The following is a 27,209-nucleotide window of genomic DNA, read 5'->3' on the forward strand; positions in this document are numbered from 1 at the left end:
AACAGCACAATACACAATTTTCTCAAGTGCACATGGAACTTTCTCAAGGATAGACCATATGTTGAGAAACAAGGCAAGCCTCTATAAATTTAAGAGGATTGAAATAATAACAAGCACTGTTTCTGATAACAATGCTATAAAGCTGAAAATTAATTACAGGAAAAAAGCTGAGAAAGGGACAAAGATGTGGAGACTAAGCAACAAGCTATTGAACAAGCCATGGATCATTGAGGAAATAAAAGGAGAAATCAACAAATATCTGGAGACAAATGAAAATGATAACATACCATACCAACTCATATGGGATGCAGCAAAAGCCGTATTAAGAGGGAAATCCATCTCAATACAGGCTCATATTAACAAACATGAAAAATCCCAAATAAGCAATCTCAAATTACACCTAACTGAATGAGAAAAAGAAGAACAAAGCCCAAAGGCAGCAGAAGGGGAGAAATAACAAAAATCAGAGCAGAAATAAATGCTATTGAAACAAAAAAGGCAGTAGAAAGGATCAATGAAACAAAACACTTCTTCTTTGAGAAGGTAAATAAAATTGGCAAAGCCCTAGCCAGAGTGACAAAGAAAAAAAGAGAGAAGTCTCCGATAAACAAAATTAAAAATGAAAGAGGAGCAATAACAATGAACACCACGGAAATATAATGGATTATAAGAGAATTACTAGGAAAAACTATATGCCAACAAAATGGATAATCTAGAGGAAATGGATAAATTCTTAGACTCTGCCAACCTCCTAAAGCTGAATCAAGAAGAAACAGGTAATTTGAATAGACCAATCACAAGGAAAGAGATTGAAACAGTAATTAAAAGCATCCCAAATGATAAAACCTCAGGACCAGATAGCTTCCCTGGGGAATTCTACCAAACTTTCAGAGAAGATTTAATACCTATCCTTCTCAAGCTATTCCAAAAAATTATGAACCATGGAACACTTCGTAACACATTCTACCTGGCCGACATCACTCTGATACCAAAGCCTGACAAGGACAACACAAAAAAGGAAAACTACAGGCCAATATCAATGATGAACATAGATGGAAAAATCCTCAACAAAATTTTGGCAATCCAAATGTAGCAATACATCAAAAGGATCATACATCACAATCAAGTGGGATTTATACCAGGGACACAGGGATGGTTCAACATCCACAAATCAATCAACCTGATATACCACATCAATGAATTAAGGAATAAATACCACATGATCATATCAATAGACACAGAGAAAGCATTTGACAAAATCCAACAGCCATTTATGATAAAAGCTCTTAACGAAATAGGGATAGGAGAAAATTACCTCAACATAATAAAAGCCGTATATGACAAACTCACAGCCAACATCATACTCAATGGGCAAAAACGGAACGCCATCCCCCTGAGAACAGGAACAAGACAAAGGTGCCCACTCTCACCACTCTTATTCAACATAGTACTGGAGGTTTTGCCCAGAGCAATTAGGCAAGAGAAAGGAATAAAAGGAATCCACATAGGGAGTTAAGAATTGAAACTCTCGCTGTTTGAAGATGACATGATCTTATGTATAGAAAACTCCCAAAATTCCATCAGAACAGTAACAGAAATAATTAACAACTACAGTAAAGTTGCAGAGTCCAAAATCAATTTACAAAAATCAGTTGCTTTTCTATACTCTAATAACGAACTTACAGAAAGAGAACTCAAGAATACAATTCCATTTACAATCACAACTAAAAGAATAAAGTACCTAGGAATAAATTTAACCGAGGAGGTGAAGGATTTATACAATGAAAACTGTAAGACATTACTGAAAGAAATCGATAATGACATAAAGAGATGGAAAGAATTTCCATGCTCATGGATTGGAAGAATGGACATAGTTAACATGTCTATACTACCCAAAGCAATCTACAGATTCAATGCAATCCCAATCAGAATGCCAATGACATTCTTCCTGGAAATAGAACAAAGAATCCTAAAATTCACATGGGACAACCAAAGACCCTGAATTGCTAAGGAAATCCTGAGAAAAAAAGAACAAAGCTGGAGGCATCACAATCTCTGACTTTAAAATGTACTGCAAAGCCATAGTGATCAAAACAGCATGGTACCGGTACAAAAACAGGCACACAGATCAGTGGAACAGAATTGAAAGCCCAGAAATAAGAATGCACATCTAGGGACAGCTAATCTTCAACAAAGCTGCCAACAACATGCAATGGAGAAAACATAGCCTGTGCAACAAATAGTGGTGGGAATAATGGACAGCTGCATGCAAAAGAATGAAAGTAGACCATTATTTCATGCCATCCACAAAAATAAACTCAAAATGGATCAAAGACTTGGAGATAAGTCCTGAAATCATAAAAATCCTGGAAGATAATATGGGTACTACGCTCTTTGACACCAAACTTAAAAGGATCTTTTTGAATACCATCTCTTCTCAGACAAGGGAAACAAAATCAAAAGTAAACAATTAGTAGTTCCTAAGAGTCAAGAGCTTCTGCAAGGCAAAAGAAACTAGGATGAAAACAAAGAGACAACCCACCAATTGGGAGAAAATATTTGCAAATCATATATCTGACAAGGGGTTAATCTCCATAATATATCAGGAACTCACACAACTGAACAGTAAAAAAAAAACAAACAGCCTGATTCAAAAATGGGCGGAAAATATGAACAGACATTTTTCCAAAGAAGATGTACAGATGGCCAATAAACACATGCAAATATGTTCAACATCACTAATCATCAGAGAAATGCAAAGCAAAAGTACACTAAGATACAACCTTATGCCTGTTAAAATGGCTCTAATCAGTAAGACTAAAAATAGCAAATGTTGGAGAGGGTGTGGAGAAAAGGGAACCCTCATACACTGCTGGTGGGAATGCAAACTGGTGCAGCCACTATGGAAAACACTGAGAACATTCCTCAAAAAACTAAAAATAGAACTACCATAGGACCCAGCTATCCCACTACTGGGTATCTACCCAAACAACTTGAAATCAACAATCCAAAGTAACACATGCACCCCTATGTTCTTTGCAGCACTATCCACAATAGCCAAGTCGTGGAAATAATCCAAGTACCCATCAACTGATAATTGGATACAGAAGATGCAGTATGTATACATACAATGGAACACTATTCAGCCACAAAGAAGACAGATCCATCCCATTTGTAACAATGTGGAAGGACATGCAGGAAATTATGCTAAGCGAAATAAGTCAGACTGAGAAAGACAAACACCAGACGATTTCACTCATATGTGGAATATGAACAAACGCATGGACAAAGAAAACAGTTCAGTGGTTACCAGGGGCAGGGGGGTGGGGGATGTGCACAGGGGGTGAAGGGGAGCACTTATGTGGTGACAGTCAAGAAATAATGTATAACTGAAATCTCACATTAATGTAAACTATTATGAACTCAATAATATATATAGAGAGAGAAAGAGAGTTAAAGATTGACGTAAATGATGAAAGAAACAAAGACGTATGACAGGGTCTGTGTGCTTGTTTCCAGGGCCAACCTGGATGGAATGGGATGATGGATCTTGGAAGATGGCTTTCTACTCCACAGTCTAACTTGGGAGATCAAAATCCCAAAAGCCAGAAGCAGTAGTAGCAGCTACTAAGAAGGAAGGAAAGTGGGCAAATCTCTTAGACTTGCTATTACTGAAGAAACTTAAAACACAAGAGACTTGAAAGCCATTTGGTCAAGCTTTAGAAAGTCTGAGTGGTTTCACAGTGCGGAAATGTGTTGTTTGATGGTCATGACAAGGACAGCGAAGTCTGGGGAGTGCAGGGGGACTGGGGCACGAGATGTGAGCGCTCTAGGAGAGATGTCTAGGAGCCTAGAGCACCAAGGTTGATCATTCAATAAGACTGCGATTGAGCAAAACTGTTGTTTGCCTTATTCACACATCACCTCCACCCCATACTGTGCTCAAGTGCCCTTTGTGAGTATGGATTTGGTTGAAAGGGGGGGAAAATGCAGTGATAAGATATTGAACAATGGCAATTATCTAATTTTCCTCTGGAACAAAACACTTTCGTAATCTATGATTTTTCTTTTAACTGTGCTTCATGTTTGAAAAAACAAAGAAAAGCTTAAAACTTGCTGATGAGGAGAAAATAAAGGTGGGTGGCAGAAGTTTCATGGAACAGGATAAAAGACAAAATCTCTAAGACCAGTAGTTCTTACTTTTACTTAATCTTTTTCCAGAATAAATTGAATAGAAACAGAAATGAGAGTGCTCTGTGTGTTTTGTGATACCCGTGTAAAGGTTGGCTTCCTCCTCTAGCATCAGTGTGGAATGATCTCTCTGACGTTGGCTTCCCCTTTTCTTGATAAATCTTGGTTTTAGCTTTCCCCCAGACTAAGGTAAGATCTCATTTTTACCCACCTTATGCTTTTTTTCCACACTACTTTAGACTCTAAAATCATTTATTCAGTTGATGTCAAGTCTGTTTGCCTTAAATGAGGCTGTGAGTCTCATGAAGGCGAGACTGCCATCTGTCTGACCAACATTGTACTCCATGTGCTAGTAGAGGGCCTTTCACACCCAAAGGTATTTGGTGTCTCACCAAAGGGTCACTAGGCAAGTGATACTTTTTTCTTGCTTTCTTTCTTTAAAAGTAATTGACCAACATTTACTAACTGATCAAAGTCATACTATAAGCACTACATCTGATTGTCTTTGAGAAACAACATTGCCACTGAAAGGAAACAAAAAAACCACATTTCTGAATTCAAGTTACAAAGGACAGGAGACTTAAACATCTTAGACAAAGAATTAGCCAACGTTTCAATACCGCATCATTATGTCTTAATCCAAAGAATGCACAGATGACTTTCTTTTGCTTCATACTAAGTTTCTTTTGTGCTCTGTTTCTCGAGTCTTATTTTCCTTGGAGTATAGAAAAAAGAAATGTTCCTATTTTTCTTTTTGTTTAACTCTCAATACATCCAGTGATTCAGATTGAGGACGCTTGCCTGCGCTCAATTGTATTATCCCATAGAGGAAGCACGGCAGAATCACCAAACAGCGCATCTCCTCTCACCTGTTCTTTGTTCATCCGGAAAAGAGACACAGAGCCCTCTTCTGAAAGAGCCTTTCAGAGGAAAATAAAGGAAGGAAATATCTTATTTCCTCTTTAGAGGAAAATACGTTATTTATTATCTCTGATAGAACTTCCAAAAGAGCACACATTAACTTTCTTTAGAACATTTATGTCTCCTTTTCAAATATAAAAAATATAGACATGAGCCTTCTGAGGCATCAAACTAACTATTGGGGAGATGCACAGCAGAAAACTGTGAAGTTTAGGAAGCCTAAATGTAGAGAATTTTAGACGTCTGGACAGTAAGAACATTTTCCAAGAGAAACATTTTTTAAACTAGTTCTTGGAAGATGCTCTTCAGAGAAGAAAAAAAAAGAAAACACAAAGTTTTCATGGACAAAGATATTTGAAAAATCCTACATAATATATCCCTTGTTTAGATTAATGATACATAGGCAGAGGGTAAATACTCTGAGAAGGACTACAGGAAAGAAATTTGTCTAATTTTGGTGATGGAATAATTTATTGAGGTTTTATCTCATTTTTAATTTTCTGCAATGTCCCCTTCTCCTTATTCAGGCAAGTAGCCAGACTCCGATTTCTTGTTTCCTGGTCCAAAGCAGAAATTTTCTTCAAGCAATCAATTTCTCTTCACTTTCTCTCTTTGTGAAGGTCCAAGATTATTGAAGCAAGGATGATAGTGTCCTAAAGGGGAAAGACAGAATTTGGAACAGAGACATGAATGAGAAATGTCCCCAGACTGGGAGCCAGTCCTGGGTAGAAGAGGTATGCATTCTCACTCCAAGACATCATCCTTGACGGATGACAAAACCCAGAGAATAATGGCTACATGGTGGGACCCAATGTCCCAGGGCTTCATATATTAGAAAAATAATATGACCTGTGGCCCATGCTTGGCACAAGAGCCGTGGAATAGCCTGCCATGAGGGATCACAAGATCTGTGACAATGAGGATGTCAGCAGTTGCTATGATGGACTGAACATGAAAAATAATCCCTAAAACTTTCATCAGAGGTTTCTAAACCTCTTGTGTTCTTGTGTAACCTGGAATTATAGGCGAGCAATAGAGAGACCCTGATAATGACTAATGTTGAATTTCCTGCCAAACTAACAAGATGGGTAGCTCAAAAATTGAGTTTACTTTGATTTTTAAAAGAGATAAATATAACATTTCTTGTACATTTTTGTTCATTAAATGAGATTCAAACAAATACACTTATTCTTACCTGAATCCTCTTCTTAAGTAACAATTAACATATTACCGTACACATTTAAGGGATTCAAATACACTAAATGAAAAAAAACACTATGCAACTACTGTTCCGTGAAATATATTTGGGATTGCAGCTCTGCAGCACCCCTTTGAAAGAATTTTCTGTATTAGAAATGCATGTTGCCATAGTGAAGCAGTTCTCTCTACCACCACTCCAAGGGCATCTACACATATTCCAATCAAATAGCTAAAGGGAGAGATTCAGCCAAATGTCGCTCCTGTCACACCACTTATTTTGCAAATATTCTGGAGTCTGGGAAGGCTGCCCTCCCTGCTGCCAGCCTGATTATGAGCATCTTTGTGGGCCCAGCAAAGGAGGCCTTTTGCTTTGATGTGCCCTTAAAGCAGAGAAATATTAGTAGAGAGCGTTTGGCTAAGTGTGAATATTCGGCGCTGAAAGACATCATTTGACATATGTCTGAATTTACAGTTAGCAATGCTAACACTGGAGCCAGCCTTCTGGATTCAAATCTTAGCTTTGCTACTTAATTGGTGTGAGCAAGTTATTTCAGTTTCCTCAACTGTCAGATGGGGACAGTAATAATACCTACCTCTTAGGAGGATTATGAGGATTAACCAAGTTAAGATATGTGCGCTGCTCAGAAAAGTGCCCAGCACGGTTTAAGCCCTGTGTGTCTTTTAGCTCTCATATGTGTTTAATTAGCAAGTACCAATAAATTGCTTCATTTCAAAGCTTTATGACTTCTTTTTGTGTCTCTTTATTTGTTTCAGACTGCTCTAGGTTGAAAATTAAAATGTCAAAAGTTCTCTTCTATTTAAAGTATAAAACAAATCTAAATCTAAATATATTTTTATAACCAACATATCCAGTACTCTAGATAAAAGCTGTACTTCTAGATAAAAACAGAAAATAAGAAGAAATATCCACTTATAAGGGCAGATGCATAGATGGGTCTTTCTGTAACATTTAAGATTAAACCAGTTGATATTAAATCAAAGTCCAGAAAGCTTCTGAAATACAGAGTAATACTACTTCAGTGGAAATCACGTTTCAAGTAAGGAACTAGAGATTCTGAAAGCTATTTAACACTTAACGGTGCAATTGCAGTCCATCATCACAAAGAAATCTGGGCCAGGTGTTGCAGTAATTGTGATCCATGGGGAAGTTCACAGCTCGCTGGCCGTCAGAGGGAATTTCCGTGTGTGCAGTGATTTACATCTATTACACTGCGCAGTAAAAGAAACAATGACCGAGAGTCAGCCTACATTTGTTATTTACTGTCTGAATCCTTTTACAGCTTTTTGAGTTTTCCTTTAAAAGAGTCTTTTTAAAAAGCAAAATATTTAATACTCTAAAATCAGGACCCTTACTATGACATTGTCAAAAGAAACCAGACTATGAAACTAAGAGTTAAGCATTTTGAAGACAGTTAGACTATTGTCCAAAACCTTTAATGTTAAATAAAGTAGATGATTCATATTTGGCAAATATCTCAATTTAATTGAAAAGTACTTTTGTTTTCAATAAAATTTGCTTTTTCCACGTGTATGTTCCCTGAGACTTAAAAAGGAGAAAAAAATGGAAAAATTAAATTTAGGTAAAATATAATTTTAAAGTTTCTTTCCTAGTAAAAGGTAACGATATTAAATAACTTTCAAAACTTTTTAGAAAATATTTCCAAAGCCATTGTTTTTTCCTAAAGTTGAATATCAAAACTGTTGAAATCTTACCCAATAAGATTTGTGGTTTATACACCAGTTCTATTTTCTTGCATTCATCAACAAAAATAAAAGCAAAAATAAAGTGTTACAAGTCATTGGAGATGTTCCAAATTTTCAGGATAAGGACCAGGGGAAATCAAAGCATAAAAACATGTTCAAGTAGTTTATCCTGTTTTTCTGACATCTCTCAGATGTTCAAATTTGGAAAAAACACTACATATACATGCTGGTTTCAGTTGCTTTATGGCATTCTTTAAATTTGTTGACAAAAGATGATGAAATTAAAATTTGGATAATATTCTGCATAGCGATTACAGAATTACTGAAAATGAGGTGCCATTATTACCCAACGTTCAGTGAGACTTAATGACACTGTACGGAAATGAGTGAAAGAAGCAGATACCTCTAGATTTACTGAAGGACGTCCATTTCAGGAGGGTCCCCTTGCACCAGATTACAGTAATTGAACCATTGTTCAAACGCTTTTACACACATCTGTTCTACTTATTTCTGCCAGACTTACTCTAAAAATCATTCATTCAGTATTTATTATTCTTTCGTAATCTAGTAATAGATCAAAACAAAATTGGAAACAACCTCTCTATGGTCCCCATAAATCCAGATAAGCCTCATTCTCATTCTCTTTGGTCAGTCCACTTGTCTTGGTCAGTTTTCCTCAGACCTTATTGTTTGTGTCTTTTAGCTGTGAAGTTCTCACAGCATTCAATTCAATTCAGAGGAAAAGCAACATTCTTTTTTTTAAATTGTGGTTAAATATACGCAACATAAAATTTTACCATTTTAGCCATTTTTCAAAGTACAGTTCTGTGACATTAAGTAATTCACGTTGTTGTGAAATCATCACCACTTTCGACATCCAGAACTTTCTCACCCCTCTAACTGAAAATTCACACCTGCTAAACACTAACTCCACCTTCTCCTGTGCCCCCAGCTCCTGGCAACCACCATTCTACTTTCTATCTCCATGAATTTGACTACTCTAGGTAAGTTATAGAAGTGGAATCACACAATATTTGTTCTTTTGCGATTGGCTTATTTCAGTTACCATTATGTCTTCAATGGTCATCTATCTTGTAGTATGTGTCAGGATTTCTTTCATTTGTGAGGCTGAATAATATTCCATTATGTTTATGTACCATATTTTGCTTATCCTTTCATCTATCAATGAATACTTGGGTTGCTTCCACCTTTTGGCTGCTGAGAATAATTCTGTTATGAACATGGGTGTGCAAATATCTCTTTGAGATCCTACTTTCAATTCTTTTGGGTATGGACCCAGAAATGAAATTGTTGGATTACATGGTAATTCTATTTTTAATTTTTTGAGTAACCACCATATTATTATTCACAGTGGCTGCACCATTTTACATTCCTTCCAGCAATGCATGAGGGTTCCAAATTTCCACATCCTTGCCAACACTTATTTTCTGTTATTATTATTAGCATAATTATTATTACTATTTTAAAACGGCATCTTAATGGGGGCGAAGCGGTATCTCATCATGGTTAGAAGCAGTACTCTTAACGGTTAAGAACCTTGACTCAAGTTAATTTGCCTGGTCTGGAATTCCAGCTCTTATTTGACAATTCTCGTCCTCACTTTCTTCATGTATTAAATGAGGCAGTACCCACTTGATAGCATTATTGTAGGACTGGATATGTAACAGGTATCAATCACTCAGAATGGTACTCGGCACAGAATTGGTATTATACAAATGTTAGCTTTTATTATTATCATTACATTTTTTTCTTTTCTTCAAACTTTATTATTTTTTGTAATACTCATTTGATTTTCACTGGTCTCAACTTTTACTCTATACTCATTCTTGTATTTCTCTATTTTAGAATTTCTCAAATCTCTTTTACAATGGCCCTGTGTTTTCCAGTTATCTCAAACCATTCTTACTTTTATTATCATATCCTCTCCCCCTATTTCTTTCCCTAAAACTCCCAAACAAGTGTTTGCCTCTAGAGCACATCTCTGCCTTCATCAGGAAGCTGTTTCTTGAGCTTCAAGATTTTCTTCCACTGCTACTTTTTTTCTGATTTTGTCTACCACTACATAAAAATCATCTTTATTTCCTCCATTTTTTCCTGCTCTTCTTACTAACTTCTAATTCTCTTATGGCCCCAGGTGACTCTAGGTGTACAGCTGCCAGCTGTACTACCTCCGCATTTATGAGTTCAACTCTGTGATCTTTGACATAGACTGAGACTACTTGGCCAAGGATGCTGCTCGCAGCCCCTTCTGCCCCTCACAGGCCCTGCTCATCAGCCACACCTGAAAATGCTTTCCTAACTTTTGTACTCATTCTCCCAAGGTGTTTCTGTAGCATGGCCTGGGAAATGCTCAAAGTGATGCGACCCAGAGATAATTATCCCTTTTCTCTGTGGTATGATGTCTATCTCATAAAGCCCCCTGCCAGCTTTCCCAGAGCTGATCATGCAGCATCATTTGACTGAGCAGGGTCACGACGTCTCCTATAGTCACTGTTTCATTTCTGAAAAGAAGACAATCTCTCTACTAAATGCAAACACCACTTTCTCTTCCACTTTCCAACACATTAATGACTAAAATAAATAAATAAAAATAAATTGCTGTCTATGCCCATCTCAAATGAATAACCACTTGTTAAGTAGGTACACAAAATTCCCAGGAATTTCACTCTTGAAGGAGTCCTCCAAACGTCATCTTCTCCCTCCAAAATGGCTTCTTCTAGGCATTTTTTCCCTCTGACCTCAAATTCTCCTATTCATCTTCCAAACAGCTTCATCACAACCTTGCCAAAGGCCCATGTAGTTATTTCTGCTAGGATTTCTCCTGCCTCACGTGCCTTCGAGGCCCTGACTTGCTTGTCAGTGACGGGCTCACCTGTCCCCAAGCTACCACTGCTTCTCCCAAACCGGAGAAGGTGCTCCCTGGAAACTCCCATGGCTCTGCTGTGAGGACACTGCGTTCTATCATGTGTCATACCTATTTTTTGTGCAGGTCTTAGTTCTAGTAAATAAATTTAGCTCTTATTTTGGGGTATAAATGTCTCATTTATCTTTTATGCCCTTCTTATGCCTGTATGAATTGGTAGACAAAAAAACAAAGAAACAGGGGCTGGCGCTGTGGCACACAGGTTAAGTGCGCACATTCTGCTTTGCCAGTCCAGGGTTTGCTGGTTCAGATGTCAGGTGTGGACCTACACACCACTTATCGAGCCATGCTGTGGCAGGCATCCCACATATAAAGTAGAGGAAGATGGGCACAGATGATAGCTCAGGCCCAGTCTTCCTTGGCAAAAACAGGAGGATTGGCAGCAGATCTTAGCTCACTGCTAATCTTCCTCCAAAAAAAAAAAACAAACCTGAGGAAACAGAGGTTTATGCGATAGACTGCAAGACATATTTCACATTCTTCTTGTTATAGATATTGCCATTCATTTGCCTTCAAGATGATAAAAAACCAATAATTTATATATTTTATTATAAATATAGAGGATAGCTATATTATCATAATAATTTTAGAAATACAAAGTACATAAGAACATTTTAATATATGCATGTCAGAAAATAGAGGGTTTTACTTAATAGTTTACAATTAATTACTAATAAAGTTTACTGTTTGCAATACACGATAGTTGTGCAATATTCTTATTTTTCAATAAATTCAATGTAAAGACTTTGAACCATATTGTGGTTGTTTGGTCTAGGCTCATGTGTAAGTAATGACAGAATCCTGAAGAACATGTAGTTAGTTAATTTCTCTCTCACAGGAATGTAGGAAGTCCCAGATTGGAATGGCTACTCTGTGATCATCCTGGGCCGAAGCTCACTCCAGTTTAGAAATCCATCATCCAAAACGTGACTTTTGCCTCATGACCTAATACGGTTTCTCCCACCTCTGTCATGGTGTCTGCCTTTTAGTCAGCAAGAAAACACATGGGGTAATGGAAGGTCACAACCTATCTGCTTAAGGACATTTCCTGAGGTTGCACACACTACTTCCATTCCTATCCCATTGCTCAGAACTTAGTTACATGACACACTTATCTGTGCAGGAGGTCTTCTGCCCAGACCCAAACCAGGGCTCTTCTTACTGAAGGGAGAAGAGACAAAGAAGGAGAAGGATAAGGAGAGGCAGGGGAAGGGGGAAAGGGAGGAGGGCGGGAAGGGGAAGGAAGAAGTGGAGAAGGAGATGAAGAAAAGGAAGAAGAAAGGAGGAGACGGAGAGGAGGGGGAGAAGGAGGGAGGCAGAAGGGACTTGGGGAGACAGCCAGCAGTCTCTGCACATAATGAATAGATGCAACCAAGATTAAGATCATTTTGGTACCTATATACCCAGTACTTTTCGGTTTATGAAAATTGTTTTTTGTATGTTGAAATTTACAGGTAATATGTTGTTCCAAATCAGCAGGACCCAAAAGCCTGTACATGCATTAGTATTGGGCTAATCAAAATGAGAAAAATAATAATGCAGTGAGAGTCTCATAAAGCTTAATTAATTTTTTAAAATTTAGAATTATGCCTTGACTTGGTTTTTAAATGCCCTATTTAGTGTGCAATGGTAGTGAAAGAAGATCATATTTATTGTTGCCTTTTAATTTAATATCTAAATTACACAGTGTATTACCTTTTATGATTGTCTTTTTTCACTGAACATAATTCCCTGGAGATTCATCCAAGTCGTTCGTTGTTCCAGTAGTTCACTCCCTTTTATTGCTGAATAGTGTGCCATGGAATGGATATGACATAGTTTGTTTAAACATTTGCCAATTGAAGATCATCTGGTTATTTCTAGCTTTTCACTCTTATAAGTAAAGCTGCTGCAAGCATTTGCATATAGGTTTTTGTGTGGACATAAGTTTCTGTTTTTCTGGGATAAATGCTCAAGAATGAAATTGCTGCATCATATAATACCTGTGTTTCTAGTTTTATAAGAAATAGCCAAACTATTTTCCAGAGTGGATATACTATTTTACATCCCCTCCAGTGGTGTCTAAATGACGCAGTTCCTTTGCAATGTTGCTGGAATTCAGTGGTAGCCATTCTGATGCACACGTAGGGAAAAACTTTTTGAACCAACCACTGATCACCTGAGTAAATAGAACAAGGGAAGCAAGTTCTGAGAATTTTTTTATTTTCTTCTTTCTTTTTTTTGGTGTAAATGCATTTGAGCTTATTACTGAGAAGAATTCCTGTACTCTAAGAATGATGTAATGCAGCTAGATTTATGGGGCTGATAGCCATGTAGTTCAAAGTTAAGTTGTAAATGGAATACTTGAATTAGGGGAGCAAATCTTACATTTAATCATTTTTTAACTCAGTCATTCCCAAACGTTTACTGAGAGGCTTCTATGCAACAGAAATGGTGCCATTGCTGAGAGTAGCAGCTCCAGCACCTTCCAGCATGGAGTTCATGGATAGACAGAACACTGAGTCCATCAATAGAACTAGCCGTGCACTTCAAAGGGGAAACTGTACTGTAGCTCAAATTATTCTTTAACCGCTATTCATCAAAAGTTTTCTGCTATTTTGATTTATTTTGGAGAGCGTAACTTGAATAGAAAGGTATTAGTTGGAAGAGTTTTATATCCTTTTACTTTTTAATATGAATCAAGTTCATGTCTATTTCATGAAGTAGCTATACGATATCTGATATCTCTTCCTACTTAAATATCATACACTATATCAGCTAACAGATTTAATGGTAATTATTACTGTGACAAGGAACAAACCTTGCCGTTGGGAGAAATCCTAGCTCAATAAACAAGCAAGCTGCAAATCCAAATAAAAACGAAGATATTACGACAATCTCAAATAGCTTGTGTGATTAATTCTGATGGTTGTGAAACATGAAAGAAAAGCCAAATAGTCAGAAAGGACAAACCTAGACCTAAGGGATAGTCAATGTGCCAAATTTCAACAAATGGTACAAGATCTAGATAGCTGCCAGAATTGATATGGTAGAAACATTGTTTTAACACAAAACAAATATATTTAACATCACCCTACTTTAATTGTCTCTTGTATTTTAAAAATGAAATCAATATAGGAAGCATCTCAGCAAAAGAATTTGAGAATAGATTGCCTTCAAATTTTGGGAAATTCCCAGATTAAATGCCTTCACATTTTTGGAAATATCCAGATTAAAAGGTGTATTTAACTCAGTTACTCCCTCTGTTCCAGGAAGATTTCCCCTGACATTTGGACACTATTGGGATTATTTACAGGGATTTTTTAAAGCATTAAGTGCTGATGCAGACACCATTGGCCTAATGAAGTTGTCAGAATTGGAAAGCAACAGTATCATCGTTTCACTCCACCTTTTAGCAGCATTAGTGCTGTTGATTCCATCCTTCTACTCACGTCTGGCTTCAGAGACACTCTCTTGGATTTTCTCCTACTTCTCCGGCTATTTCTCAGTCTTCTTAGTAGTTTCTCCTCCTTGCCTAAAATGTTGGACTCAGTCAGAAGTCTGTCCCAGGTGCTCTTTCCGTGCCTTTCTATGCTCTTTCTTAGGTGGTCATTCATTCCCACGGAATAAGCTGGATTTCTCAAATTTATATCTGCACCCTAGAGATCTCTTCTGAACTACAGACCCATATATGAGATTTTAACTGACATTTTAACACACATCTCACATTTCACACTGAGTATGTCTAAATCCGAACTACTGATTTTACTTCCAGAACTCCTAAATCCATCCTAATCCCATTACTTCTTCTCACTTAATTAAATCACATTACTACCCAATCAGTTGCTCAAGTAAGAAATCTTGGCATTTATTATCCTTTCTTTTGCTACCTCAACCTAGTTGAGCCTTATAAATTTTTATCACACAAACATATATGGGGCACTCCACTTGTCTCAATCTTCAGTGTCACTACCCAAGCCCAAGCTACCAACTTTCATTGCCTGCAAAACCGGAACAGCTTTCTAATGGTCTCTTCAAATCTTTACTTGTAATTTTCAATCAATTGTAATGTATCAGTTAGAAAAATCTTAAAACTGAAACCACTTTTTGCAAATACCCTGCTTAAAACAAATATGACTCTTTTTTAACCATGGGATATACCTGATCTGGTTTACATCTACCTTTTAACCTCATCTAATTCTACTTACTGACACACCACACCAGCCTCCTTGCAGTTCTTTGAACAAGCTGAGTTCTTCCCTACCCACTTTACCTTGTGCATACAGATTCTTCTCTTGGCAATATTCTTCACTTCACTCCTTAGAAATATTTCAGATATATTTTTGTGCTCCACTTTAAATCCTACTTCCTTATAAAGGCCTTTCCAGCTATGCTATTAAATCAATACTCTCCTAACCCAGACTTGCCCCTATCAGAGAACTCATTTTTTTCTTTAATAGTACTTGCGTTAACTTTTAATACTTCATTTTCTTTGTTTCTGCTTTGCTCCCTCATTAGACAATTATTTACACAAAGGGACAACTATTTGTTGTCTTGGTTTCCATAATATTCTCAACACCTAGCTGGTTCCTGGAATATAGTGGCAAAAACAGTTGTGAAACTTAAGCAAGTATTAGAAATAGACCCCATTGGAAGGGTTAGGTATCTGGAGATTTGAAAGATCCATTTGATGTTGCAGTAAGTCTAACAGAGCCCAATTATACATGATAAGACGAAATCTAGGCAAGCAAGAGGACTCATGGGAGTCAGAGAGCCAGGGTTAGGCAGTGATCCAAGAAGATGTTATAGTGGAATCAGAAGGATGTGGCCCTATATAGAAAGAACAGACCTGGGAACTGAAGGTTAGGGATGAGCCTGCAGTATTTGTGAGTTCTAGAAAGTGCCAAAGGGCTATGTTCCAGAAATGAGCTCCAAATTCAGCTCATGAAAATGATATGATTTTTGAGTTCTGGGTTTCAAGGAACTAGACGATAACCCTGGCATTAGAACTATGACTAGCGGAGAGAGTGGCCCAAGGTGAGTCGTTGAATATTTAATTTATGGATTCCCAAATTCTACTTGGCTCTAGAGAGGATATTGCCTAGTGGTGCTTTGAAGATTACACCTGATCACTAAATATGCAGGCATATGAAGATTTCGCAGTATACCCTATTTAAAACACAAGCTTTGGGATCAAATCAATCTGAATTTTGATTTAAAGTCAGATATTTAGAATCTAGTAGACCTTGGACAAGAAGTCTATGAGAGCTCTTATATGGTTAGTGTATATAAAAGGCTCATGATGATACATATTGCAATGTCATACACTGATATAAACATATAATGCACATGATGCACATTGCAATCATTTGGTAAACACTGGCTGCTATTGTTATATTTTAGGCATTTGGAGGAAAGAATGAGAAACAATTAGGTTATTAGACCCCTTTGCTCCTATCTGCTCTCCTCTACATTCTCCCTTAGTAGGTACGTGGCTTTGCACAGTAAGCATTAGGCCAACATGTGTGTGAGAAGGAAGACGTATTCTTATCTCCTCTAGGGATGTGCTCCTTAGTCTTTCTGAAGATACTTAAATGAAACTTTCAGTGTTTTGCCCTAAGAAATTAAATAGGGCTCTGTTAGAAGAAAATCCAATCACTATCGAAAAAAATCATGCAATGCATGAAACACAGTATATTACACTAAACTGTAGTGAAGTAGATCACTTGTTGAGTTTATTTTTTCTGCTTTACAAAAGAATAAATGCGATTTTAACAAAGGTTTAGTGGATTGTTTAAAGCCTTAATAAAAGTCAATCACAAAGGTAGAAGTGAACCCAAGAATGAGCAAATTTCAGTATGAATATAGAATTACTACGTACAGACCTATTATTCTCTGGCATTCCACACTAGCCAGCATTTAGATTTTATGATTTATATTCATATCAGAAACAAAAGAAAGATTCTTTCAGCTCTCAGGCTGCAAGAGAGAACAAAATACCAATAGGTAAATTCAGAAACAAATTATCAAATAGCATCAGATACAAGTGGTATAGATTTGGAGATTCCTTTAATACACAAATAAAGAAAATTTGGGAGAAGATGAAAATGTTTAGGCATGAAAGTCACTGTTGAACCTTCATGGGCAAGCATAAATACCACTTAGTATGCTGCCATTGGAAAAGGCACTAATAGAGCAAATAAAATTGCCATAAGATTGGGGGAAAATAATCAAAGAAGAAAGTCAGCTAGAAATTTTCCTGCACAGGTAGATATAAACGTATTTTTCTCCCTGGGCATGAATTCCAGAGTGCCATCATCATTACACATCCTTCTTGATAACGGCTTATCAAAGAGGAGAGAAAAAGAGAAGGCAGGGAGGGGGAAACAAAGAGGGAGGGAAAGAATGAAGAAGCAAGGAAAGAAGGAAGGAGGAAGGAAGAAAGGAAGGAAAGGAGGAGGGAAGGAAAGGGATGCGTGTCCTCAGAGGCAACTGAAGGGAAAGGCTAGAGTGCTTAGCGGTGGACACTTGCTTAGCTTCTCTTATTTCCCCGTGTGCAGTATCTCTTGCTACATAACAAAAGTACTGTGATTCAGTGATTGTGTCAAACTACATCAGTCTAAAACATGCTATGCAATTTTAAGGTCTGATACCAGATTATTTTCAAAAAGGAAAGAAAATTGAATAATTTTAAATTATATCCACTGATGTATTAGAGAAACCTAAATTTTATAATGTGGAAACATTTGATGTTTACCAAATTAACTTAGGATATATTTTAGCATACAAATATTAGAAGGAGACCTACATTTATGGGAGATCTAAAATGGTCCTGAATATAAGATGGCATATTTTTGAAATGTGGTAGAATGTTTCTACTCAGATGATCACCCTCTAAAGATTTAGGAAGTAAAACAATAAAATGTAGTTCTCCAGGAAATGAAGGCAGAAATTCATGTGAAAATTTTATTAGTGCTATAGTTACTATATGGTGAATCATTAGTATTACATTTGGAAAACTAGAATTTGTTAACTTAGCTTTCATTCTACAGCACAGGGTTTATTTTGGCCTCAATTATTTATCAATTTATAATACAAATAAAAATAAAAGATTGTATTTGTTTGCGGCACAATTAGCTACAAAAAGGTGAGTGAATAGCATGTCAGTGGTATCCATCTATATCAGTGAAAATGAACACAAAAGGTCTTAAATAAAATATAGGAAAATAAGGAGGTGATTTTAGAAAGAATATGTAGAATCCATGCCTGCAAACTGAGGCAGTGTGACGGTGCAAGCTCTAGTAGGTCAGATGGGAGCCAGAGTGACCTCAGTTTGAATTTTGAAGGGGTCATTTACCATCTTTGAGTCTCAGTTTCTCAATCTGTAAATGGGCTTAATAATATCTACCTTGCCAACTTATTATGAGGATCACAAACAATGTGTATAAAACACCCGCACAGGATATTGGAAAATACATTATTTGCTGCTCTGTGCATTGTAGATTTCCTGACATTCCTGATCCCTTTCTACAAAAATGCCAGAAGAATCAACTACAGATGATTGTGACAAACAAAAACTCTCAGCCCTCAAAACACTCAAAAACATTTCCTACGCGAAGTCCTCATTCTATTAAGAATCACTGCTCTGGTTCATATCTCAGTCTTCTTCTTTATCCTACAACCTCCTCCATTTAAATCAAGTAGTTGTCAAGATCATTTGGACTATGAGCTATCCCTGTAAAAGGAATGGAATCAGCCCAAAGAGAAAGGCAAGCCAAGAAGAAAGCGAAGATGTGCATTTGTTCAGCCCTAAGCATCTGAGCTGCCAATCACAAGGGATTCTGGTTAGTTGAGGAATCTTGTGAGGCCCCAAATCTACTTGTTGGTGGTCAAAGGGAGTTCTGAGGGTGCTATTGTCAGTGGCGAATCAGGCCCCTGTGTTGGTTGCAAAGGCTGGACTGGGATTTTCACGCCAAAATTATTTGCCCTTTATCACACAGACAAAGCTCCTGTCCCAGCACGCACCTGTCTCTGACATTTCAGTAATTTCAATATAGATAAACCCTTAGCATTTTGATCTACTTAAAAATCTTCATCCAAAATAAGTGTTAATTTCAAATGAAACAACAGTGGCTACTGATGAAAACACTGAGAGACATGAGCCCAATGTGATCACAAGGGCCCTGAAGTTGGGAAGAGGGAAGAAGAAGAGTCAGAATGAAAGATGCTGTCTTGATAAAGACCCGGCCTGCCATTGCTGGCTTTGGAGATCCGAGTATTTGCATATCCTCTCTTTCTTAGCAATATGGGCAATGTGGTCAGGTCAGATCCAAGACTGGGATGCGAAGTAGGCCATGTAGACAGCCAGAAATGGAGCTCAATCATTTGAGATGCGACCTGAGCTTAAATGACTCAATTTCTCTGTGTGCATCCCCCATTCATCCCACAAGAGAGTTATTTGATTGGGACAGACTATCACCACTCAGTCTGTGGCAGTTATATTCAGTTGGAACTATAGCTGCTGTTTGGTCAGACACTTCATCTTGATGTAATTAATTGTGGTCATGGTAGCATGAGTGGATTCTGCTTTACACACATGGCTCAAACAACAGCCACTTTATGTAGAAATCAGTACTTGGAACAGGGGTGTATGCTTTGCTCTTATGGATGCGTTGAGATACGTTGCTTGAAAGCATCTTCACAGATAAATAGAAGCAGAGAGAAAGACGTCTGGTATTGTGGATCTAATATCTCTCCTACTACTGTTGGTGTGAGGGCAGTCAACTGGTGAGGGCATGCAGTTTGGCAGCAGGAAGTTCCCACACTCCTGAGCGCTAGCACCGCCCCTCATTGCCTTGTCTCCCTGGCACTCCAACAAGCCCTCCCTGTGGCCTCCCTGCACTCGTCTGTACCCTTAGATCCGGGGCTCCTGAGCTTTTGGATCACATCTTATTTTCCTTTCCACTCTCAAATTAACCCTTTATTTAAAAAAGAGAAAAGAAAAGAAATAGAACAAATTGATCAAAACACACTAAAAATAGTTTCTGTCTCTCTTTTGCTTTCTCCCTGGTTAGGGAGGTCTTTTTGTTAGCAACCAAACTGTTCTCTGCTTCTCAGAGAGGAGGGGGCAATTCTGTGCTTAATCGGGGACGGCTGGGGCGGTGCATAATGTGTCACTTGACCTCTTCTAATAAAGTAGACTACAGAAAAAAGCAAATGAAGATCAAACTTTTATGCCAAAAAAGATTATATATTCATATACCACTACACACTTTAGATTCAATCGAGGGCATTTTACTTATTAGGGAACAAAATGATGATGTGCGTTAAGTAGTCACCATCCCTGGAAATGGGGGCTTGTAAAAGAGTGACCCAAGGACAAATGCAGCATTCTTCTCAGTCAGTGCTCACCTTCGGGATAACAAAATGGAATGGGTTTCTCAAGAATAGGCAATATATGTATATTATTTAAGTCTTTGGCAAACAATTCAATCATAAGTAACAGATGGCCTTTGCAAAAAAATTTTGTGTTGGGGTCTTTTAATTTTTGCATTATGTTTGTTTTTATATTAGGTTCCCGATATTACTATATTCGAATAAAATAATCTAATTATGTGATGGCTACCTGATAACATTTTGTGCATCGGCTAGGTTCTGGTGAAAGAGGAATACAAGTAAAACACCAACAACATTTGGACATTTGTGGGAGATCAGTGTTGTTTATGTCTCATGTATAGTACTATTTTGTTATCACCCTAAACAATAAAACATCAAAACGAATCTTCAAAAATGACATGATGCATTAATAAAATTTAAATTTCCCAGCAGAAGAATCATGCAAAATATTTAGCCAAGATTTACTTTTATGAGACAGTGCTATAAAGTTGTCTCTCTTTTTTTTAATATTGCTGGAGACATTGAAATTAGCATCCAATATTTCTTTTTTCTTAGATATCCCAGATTAATGTTGAAAACCATTCTCCGTCTCTGCATAAACATATAAGGCCATTGGAATCATTATCTTTTTAAGCCTGATAATTTTAATTTTTTTTGAGGAAGATTAGCCCTGAGCTAACTACTGCCAATCCTCCTCTTTTTGCTGAGGAAAATGGCCCTGAGCTAACATCCATGCCCATCTTCCTCTACTTTATATGTGGGACACATAGCACAACATGGCATTTGCCAAGCGGTGCCATGTCCGCACCCCGGATCCAAACCGGTGAACCCCGGGCTGCCGAGAAGTGGAATGTGTGCACTTAACCACTGCACCACCGGGCCGGCCCCCAGTCTGATAAAGTTTTCTTTGGAACTAAAGTTGCCTTTTTAATCTATTAATAGTATTACATCAGTATCAACCAAAATTAATCTAATAACGAAATTAGTTAAATAACAAAATTAACTAGGCAGAATAACATAAGAAACTTTAAAAAGATGTATTTGGAAAGGTTTACTATTATTTTTATATTTAACTGGGTAGTTAAATAAATGTCTCGCTATTTAAGTAAACCTGTCAGCCTACAAAGTAAAGTGTCCCTGTTATTCTAAAGTAAAAAAGAAAATCATTTCCCTGGCTTGATCCATAGCTACTGGGAGAGTCTATCTATAATTAAATTAAATTAAACAAATATTGAATGAACATTTGTTTACAAAACACTGCAGACACTGAGGGCAACATACAGTTAAATATGACAAATCCTACATAGTAATAATAGAACACTCATTCTTATTGACTCAGTTCTTTAAAAAAGGCACATAGGGCCCATAGAGGCAAGTGTATAAGACAGTCGGGTTCATGGTCAGTTTACTGAACCAGCCTTTGACCACTTTGTCATGTGCCAAACCTCTCCGTGCTTTCTGTCCCTCTCCAGTTCCTCTAATCTCATCTTCCTCCTTAGTCTCCTAGGGTTTCCGCAAGCTTTCTTCATGCGGGCTCCACATCTCCAGACACCTAGTGATGGGGCCTCTCCTTGGCACAATCTAGAACTTTCCACAGCTGGGAGTGCTCTTGGCAGGGCTTGTGACTCAGCAGCACAGGCCTCCTTGAAAGCCAGGTTTTTGAACTCACAGGTTAGATGTGACTTGCAGGATACCTACTTTCCCACTTTATAACAAAACTCTAAAAAACCTCTTCCTATCTTTTTATTTACAGTTATAATCTCTTCTTTTCACATATGATTGTAATAGAGGTCTTTAATTCTAAAATAGTTGATTCATTTTATAGTCTAATAGGCAACTGAGAGAAAAACCACAAAAGCGACAATCAATGAACTTAATTTTAGCCAATAGATTAATATGTCGTCTCTCTCCCTGTCCCTCAATCCCTTCAATTTTTCATTTGAACTGAAAAATTAAGCAATTAGTAGTGGAAAGACAAAAAGTTAATGAGGGAAGTAGATGAAACACAAAGCTAAATTAATCCACCCACGAAATTACCCTTCACTTGGTAGCAGAGATGACCATTTGTATTTTGATTTTCAGGTATAATTTACTGTTCTGAGATCCTGAGATTTAAAAATAGACACCCTTCATTTTATTGAGGTCACTTAATTAACTAAAAAGGGCAGAAGGAGTGTATAAATCCTCGGAAGCCCTTTCTTGCATTCTTTATTTCTCTACCGTTGAAATGCTTTTCTTAAAGAAGAATAAAACTATTTTGCATTGTTTATACATCTATCTCATAACAGTTAAAAGATATTGAAATCCTGTATCTATTTTTTTTTAACCTAGGTATCATCCTAGGTCAGTTTTCCCAAAAGAATATAGGATGAGTTCTATCTGACGTGTCACTGAAAGTTCTGTCTTTGTGAGCATCTTTTCATTACAGGTTGATAAGAAAAGATGCTGTTCTTTATAATGCCACAGCTTTTATATTTGCAAATGATTTTTTTCCATGTTAATATAAACAAAATAATTTTCCTGCAGTTATGTTTTAACTCATTTTGCACCCATAATTTTCTCCAATGTCATTATTAATTCTTTGAGAATTATTTTTTCTATTGTTTAAGAGGTTGAAATGATGGATAGAAACTGATGCGTTTTTCTCTTATTTTATTGGGAATTATATTTTAGAAGAAAAGATAGAGATTTTAATGGGAAATAAAATCATAGAATCCCATTATTTAAAGCTCCATACTCTGAGCAGAAGAGCATTCAGAGGGCACATTTCAATTGTAATTATTTTAGTCAGAGATTTAAATAATCAATAGAGGCAAATGAAATGGCCAGCTAAGGATATGTGAAGTATGGATGCACTGGGTGAGTGCCAAACAAAAGCAAGCAAACAGAGCCATTGACAAACATTTATCGAGCACTCTCTATGTGACAGGCACTGGGTAGTCACTGAGATACCGTCCTGAGCAAGACAGAGACAATCATGTTCACATAAAGATCGTAGTCTGGGATAGAGCCGTATGCTATACATCTAATAGTACCTGCTTAATCTCACAGACTCTTGATCTTCTGATCTCTCTGTACATTGTGATTCACAAAATATTGACATAGAAGCATGGAAATATCCACCATTTGGGGTATATTTCCAGTTGACACTCAAAGATCAACCACAATAACAAAATTTAGAAGATAATAGATGCAAAAAAGACCCAGTCAGAGAAATAAGAGAAGTTGATGGACTGCCCAAAGGACAGAGAAAAATGAAATGAGGCCTATGAGCTAGAGATTTAAGTACAAGAGAAACAAAACAGATGAAAATGACGATAGTTTAGCAAGATGAGACCCAGATAAGAGTGTCTTACTGAGTTAAATCTTGATCTTGGTTTAACAAGATAACTTGGCAGGCACTCTTCCATGATAATGACTTCAAATCCTAATAAAAATAATAAATCAGTAGAAGGTGACCTGCTATGTTTATCTGGAGCTCGATGGAAATGCTTTCAAGCAGGTTGTGGACCAATTCTGATGAAGGGGAAAAGGACAGCGCGAGTACTTGTGGTCTCGCGTTCATAATGAAGAAACAAATCAGCCAGCTGTGAACGAGAAACACCTGTGGACGGTAACTCATGAAGCAAGTGCTTAGGCTGGAACATTTTAATAGGACTCTGTAGAAGAGGGGAATTCTAATTTCAAACTTGCATAGAATTTGTGTCTGTGTTAATAAAACCTAACGTATAGTATCTTTTAAAAAATGAGATATACAATACAGCTGCAGAAGGAATAAGATTTGTTTTGGACAAAATATGTAGAATTGGAGAAAGTAATTTTCTATTGAATATGTAATCCAGTCCACACTTGTCTTGACTACAGAGAAGAAATAGTATCCGAATCACACTGAATAATTATACACACAAATCACATAGGTGGGAAACAAAACACTTGCATATGACAAAAGCAAGGCCAACGCTAATACCACTTTATACAACTGCTTCATAATATCCATTTGATTACATTTAATTTTAATTTGAGTAATTGAGCTCAAATTCCATTGCTTAAACAATTTTATTTTTTGAGAAAGATGTATAGTTATGCAATCTATACTTCCCTAATAGGAGACAACTACTTCAAGAAGAAATAAACAATATTGTTTTTTTCTCCGATATTGTGGTTTTCTACCAAACTGTGTTGTGGAGATGATTATAATCTGTTAAACTGAAAAAGTGTTAAATCAAACCTTTTGATTAATGTTAGTAAATGCCTGCTATCTTGGGTTCTTCCTTTGATCTTTATTCATAATTTGAGGTAACCCACAAGATATTCTCGTTTGACAATTATCCATTTACTAAAAGTTATAGGTGACAGGGTAATATTGAAGCCTAATAATTAGAATGAAGATTAAAACTGATTCATTCACTCCCTTCAAGCAAATATTTACTGACCGCCTACTACATATCAGGCAGTAGTCCAAGTGAAGAGAATATGAAAACAAAAACAGATAAAATCCATGACCTTGAAAGGCTTATATGTTAGTGTGTGAGGGATATATAGTACATATCTAGTGAATGTGGTGATCAATAATTACTTAGGGTGAAGCCAGAACAGGAGACTGGAGAATGTGTGCAGGAGTGTTACTGTGTTAGACAAGGAGGTCAGGGAAGACCGCACCAAAAAGTAATATCTGGTCAGAGAACTGTTGTGAGGAAGCAAGCCATGAGGTTGTGCAAAGGCCTGCAATGAAAGCAAGTTTGTAGTATTGAGGGAAGGGTCAGGAGGCCAGTGTGAGCAAAGGTGAACGCAGTGTGAGGTCAAGTCAGAGATGTGGTGAAGGCCCGGATGTCATAAGCCAAGGAAAGTCTTCAGCATTTTCTCTGAATGAGAGGTCAAGTAGTTGGGGTGTTTTGAGTGAAGAGTGACCTGTTTGCCCTCTATTTTATTAAGGTACAAAAAAAAATTCATAATGACCTAAAACATTTTTGGGAATGTTTCATTTTGAATTTTAAGTGAACTAGATATTGAAGAATAGTATACATAGAGAGAAGCTGATGAATGATAAATTTTCAGCTTTACGATTTATAAATCTGAAAAATTTATAAATGCCCCTTCCAGTCACTACCTCCTTCCTCCCCAAAGGTAACTAGGATTTTGATTTCTTTCATTGTAGTTAATTATGCATTTTTTAAATTTTATAGAAAATGAAACTATGCAGTATATACTTTTTCATATCTGGCATTTTCCTCAGCATTATAAGATTTATCCATGCTTCTGGGTAATAATCATCTGTTCTGTCTAGTTGCTCCAAAAAGATGCATATTAAAAGATACCGCAATTCATTTATCCTTTCTATTGTTGAGGACATTTGGAATGTTATCCATTTGGGCTATTAAGACTAGATCAGTTATATTACTGTGCATGTCCTTTGGTGAACATATTTACACTCCCAGGAGTAAAAGTGGTAGATCATAGAGTACGCTTTCAGCTTTAGTAGATACCATCAAAAGTTTCCAAAGCAGTTGTACCAGTTTTATACTCCCACAAGCTCTGTACGAGTATGCAGTATTTTCCACAACCTTGCCAACAGTTGATATTGTCATTGGCTTAGCTTTCTAGGGCTGCCACAACGAAATACCACAGACTAGATGGCTCACACAGTAGAAGTTTATTTTCTTGTAGGTCTGGAGGGTGAAAGTCTAAGATCAAGGTGTCCACAGTGTTGGTATCTTCTCCTTGACTTGTAAGTGACCGTCTTCTCCCAGTGTCTTCACATGATATCTGCTATTACTGTGCATTGCTGTGTCCTAATCCCCTCTTCTTGTAAGTCACCACTCATACTGGACTAGGGCCCACCTAATCATCTTATTGATTTCACTTAATTACCTCTTTAAAGACGAGCTCTTGGGGGCTGGTCCAGTGGTGCAGCGGGTAAGTGCGCACGTTCCACTTCTCAGAGGCCCAGGGTTCACCGGTTCGGATCCCGGGTGTAGACATGGCAGCACTTGGCAAGCCATGCTCTGGTAGGCGTCCCACATATAAAGTAGAGGAAGATGGGCATGGATGTTAGCTCAGGGCCAGCTTTCCTCAGCAAAAAGAGGAGGATTGGTAGTAGTTAGCTCAGTGCTAATTTCTCTAAAAGAAAAAGACCATCTCTGAAAGATGGTCACATTCTGAGGTACTGAGGGTTAGAACATCAACACGTGAATTTTGGAGGATACAATTCAGCCCATTACAGTCGTCTTTTTAAATTTTAGCCATCCCCATGGAAATTATTCCCCTGAGGTTCTAATTTATCTTTACCTGATGAGCAGGGAGGCTAAGTCCCTTTTTGCACATTTAGTCCTGTAGATAGTCTTTTTTTCTGAAGGGCAGAATTAAGTACCTTGTTTATTTTTCTGTTGTGTATTCCTTCTTTTTTTTATTGAATTAGGAGTTCTTTATGTTTTCTGGATGTGAGTTTTTGTCAGATATGACTTGGTAATATTTTCATGGATTCTGTGGTTTACTTTTGACTCTCTGAATTGGAATCCTTTGATACATAGAAGTTCTTAATTTTAATGTAGTCCAGATTATCAATCTTTTCCTTTAAGGTTAACATTTTTTTTGCTATATAAGAAATCTCTAACTACTCTCGAGTCAGGAAAATATTCTTCTATGTTTTCCACAAGAAGATTAATTTCTTTACATTTCACACTTTGTGCTATAATCCAATTGTAACCGATTTTTAGTGTATAGTTGTAGGTCTGGTCAGTCACATTTTTTCCCATATTATCGCTGATCGTTCAGCATCATTTATTAAAAAAACTATCCTTTCCTCACTACATTAAAGTAATGGTTTTGACAAATTCAGTGACTGGATATGTGTGGG

This window comes from Equus przewalskii, chromosome 3, assembly GCF_037783145.1.
Source record: "Equus przewalskii isolate Varuska chromosome 3, EquPr2, whole genome shotgun sequence".
NCBI classification, from domain to species: domain Eukaryota; kingdom Metazoa; phylum Chordata; class Mammalia; order Perissodactyla; family Equidae; genus Equus; species Equus przewalskii.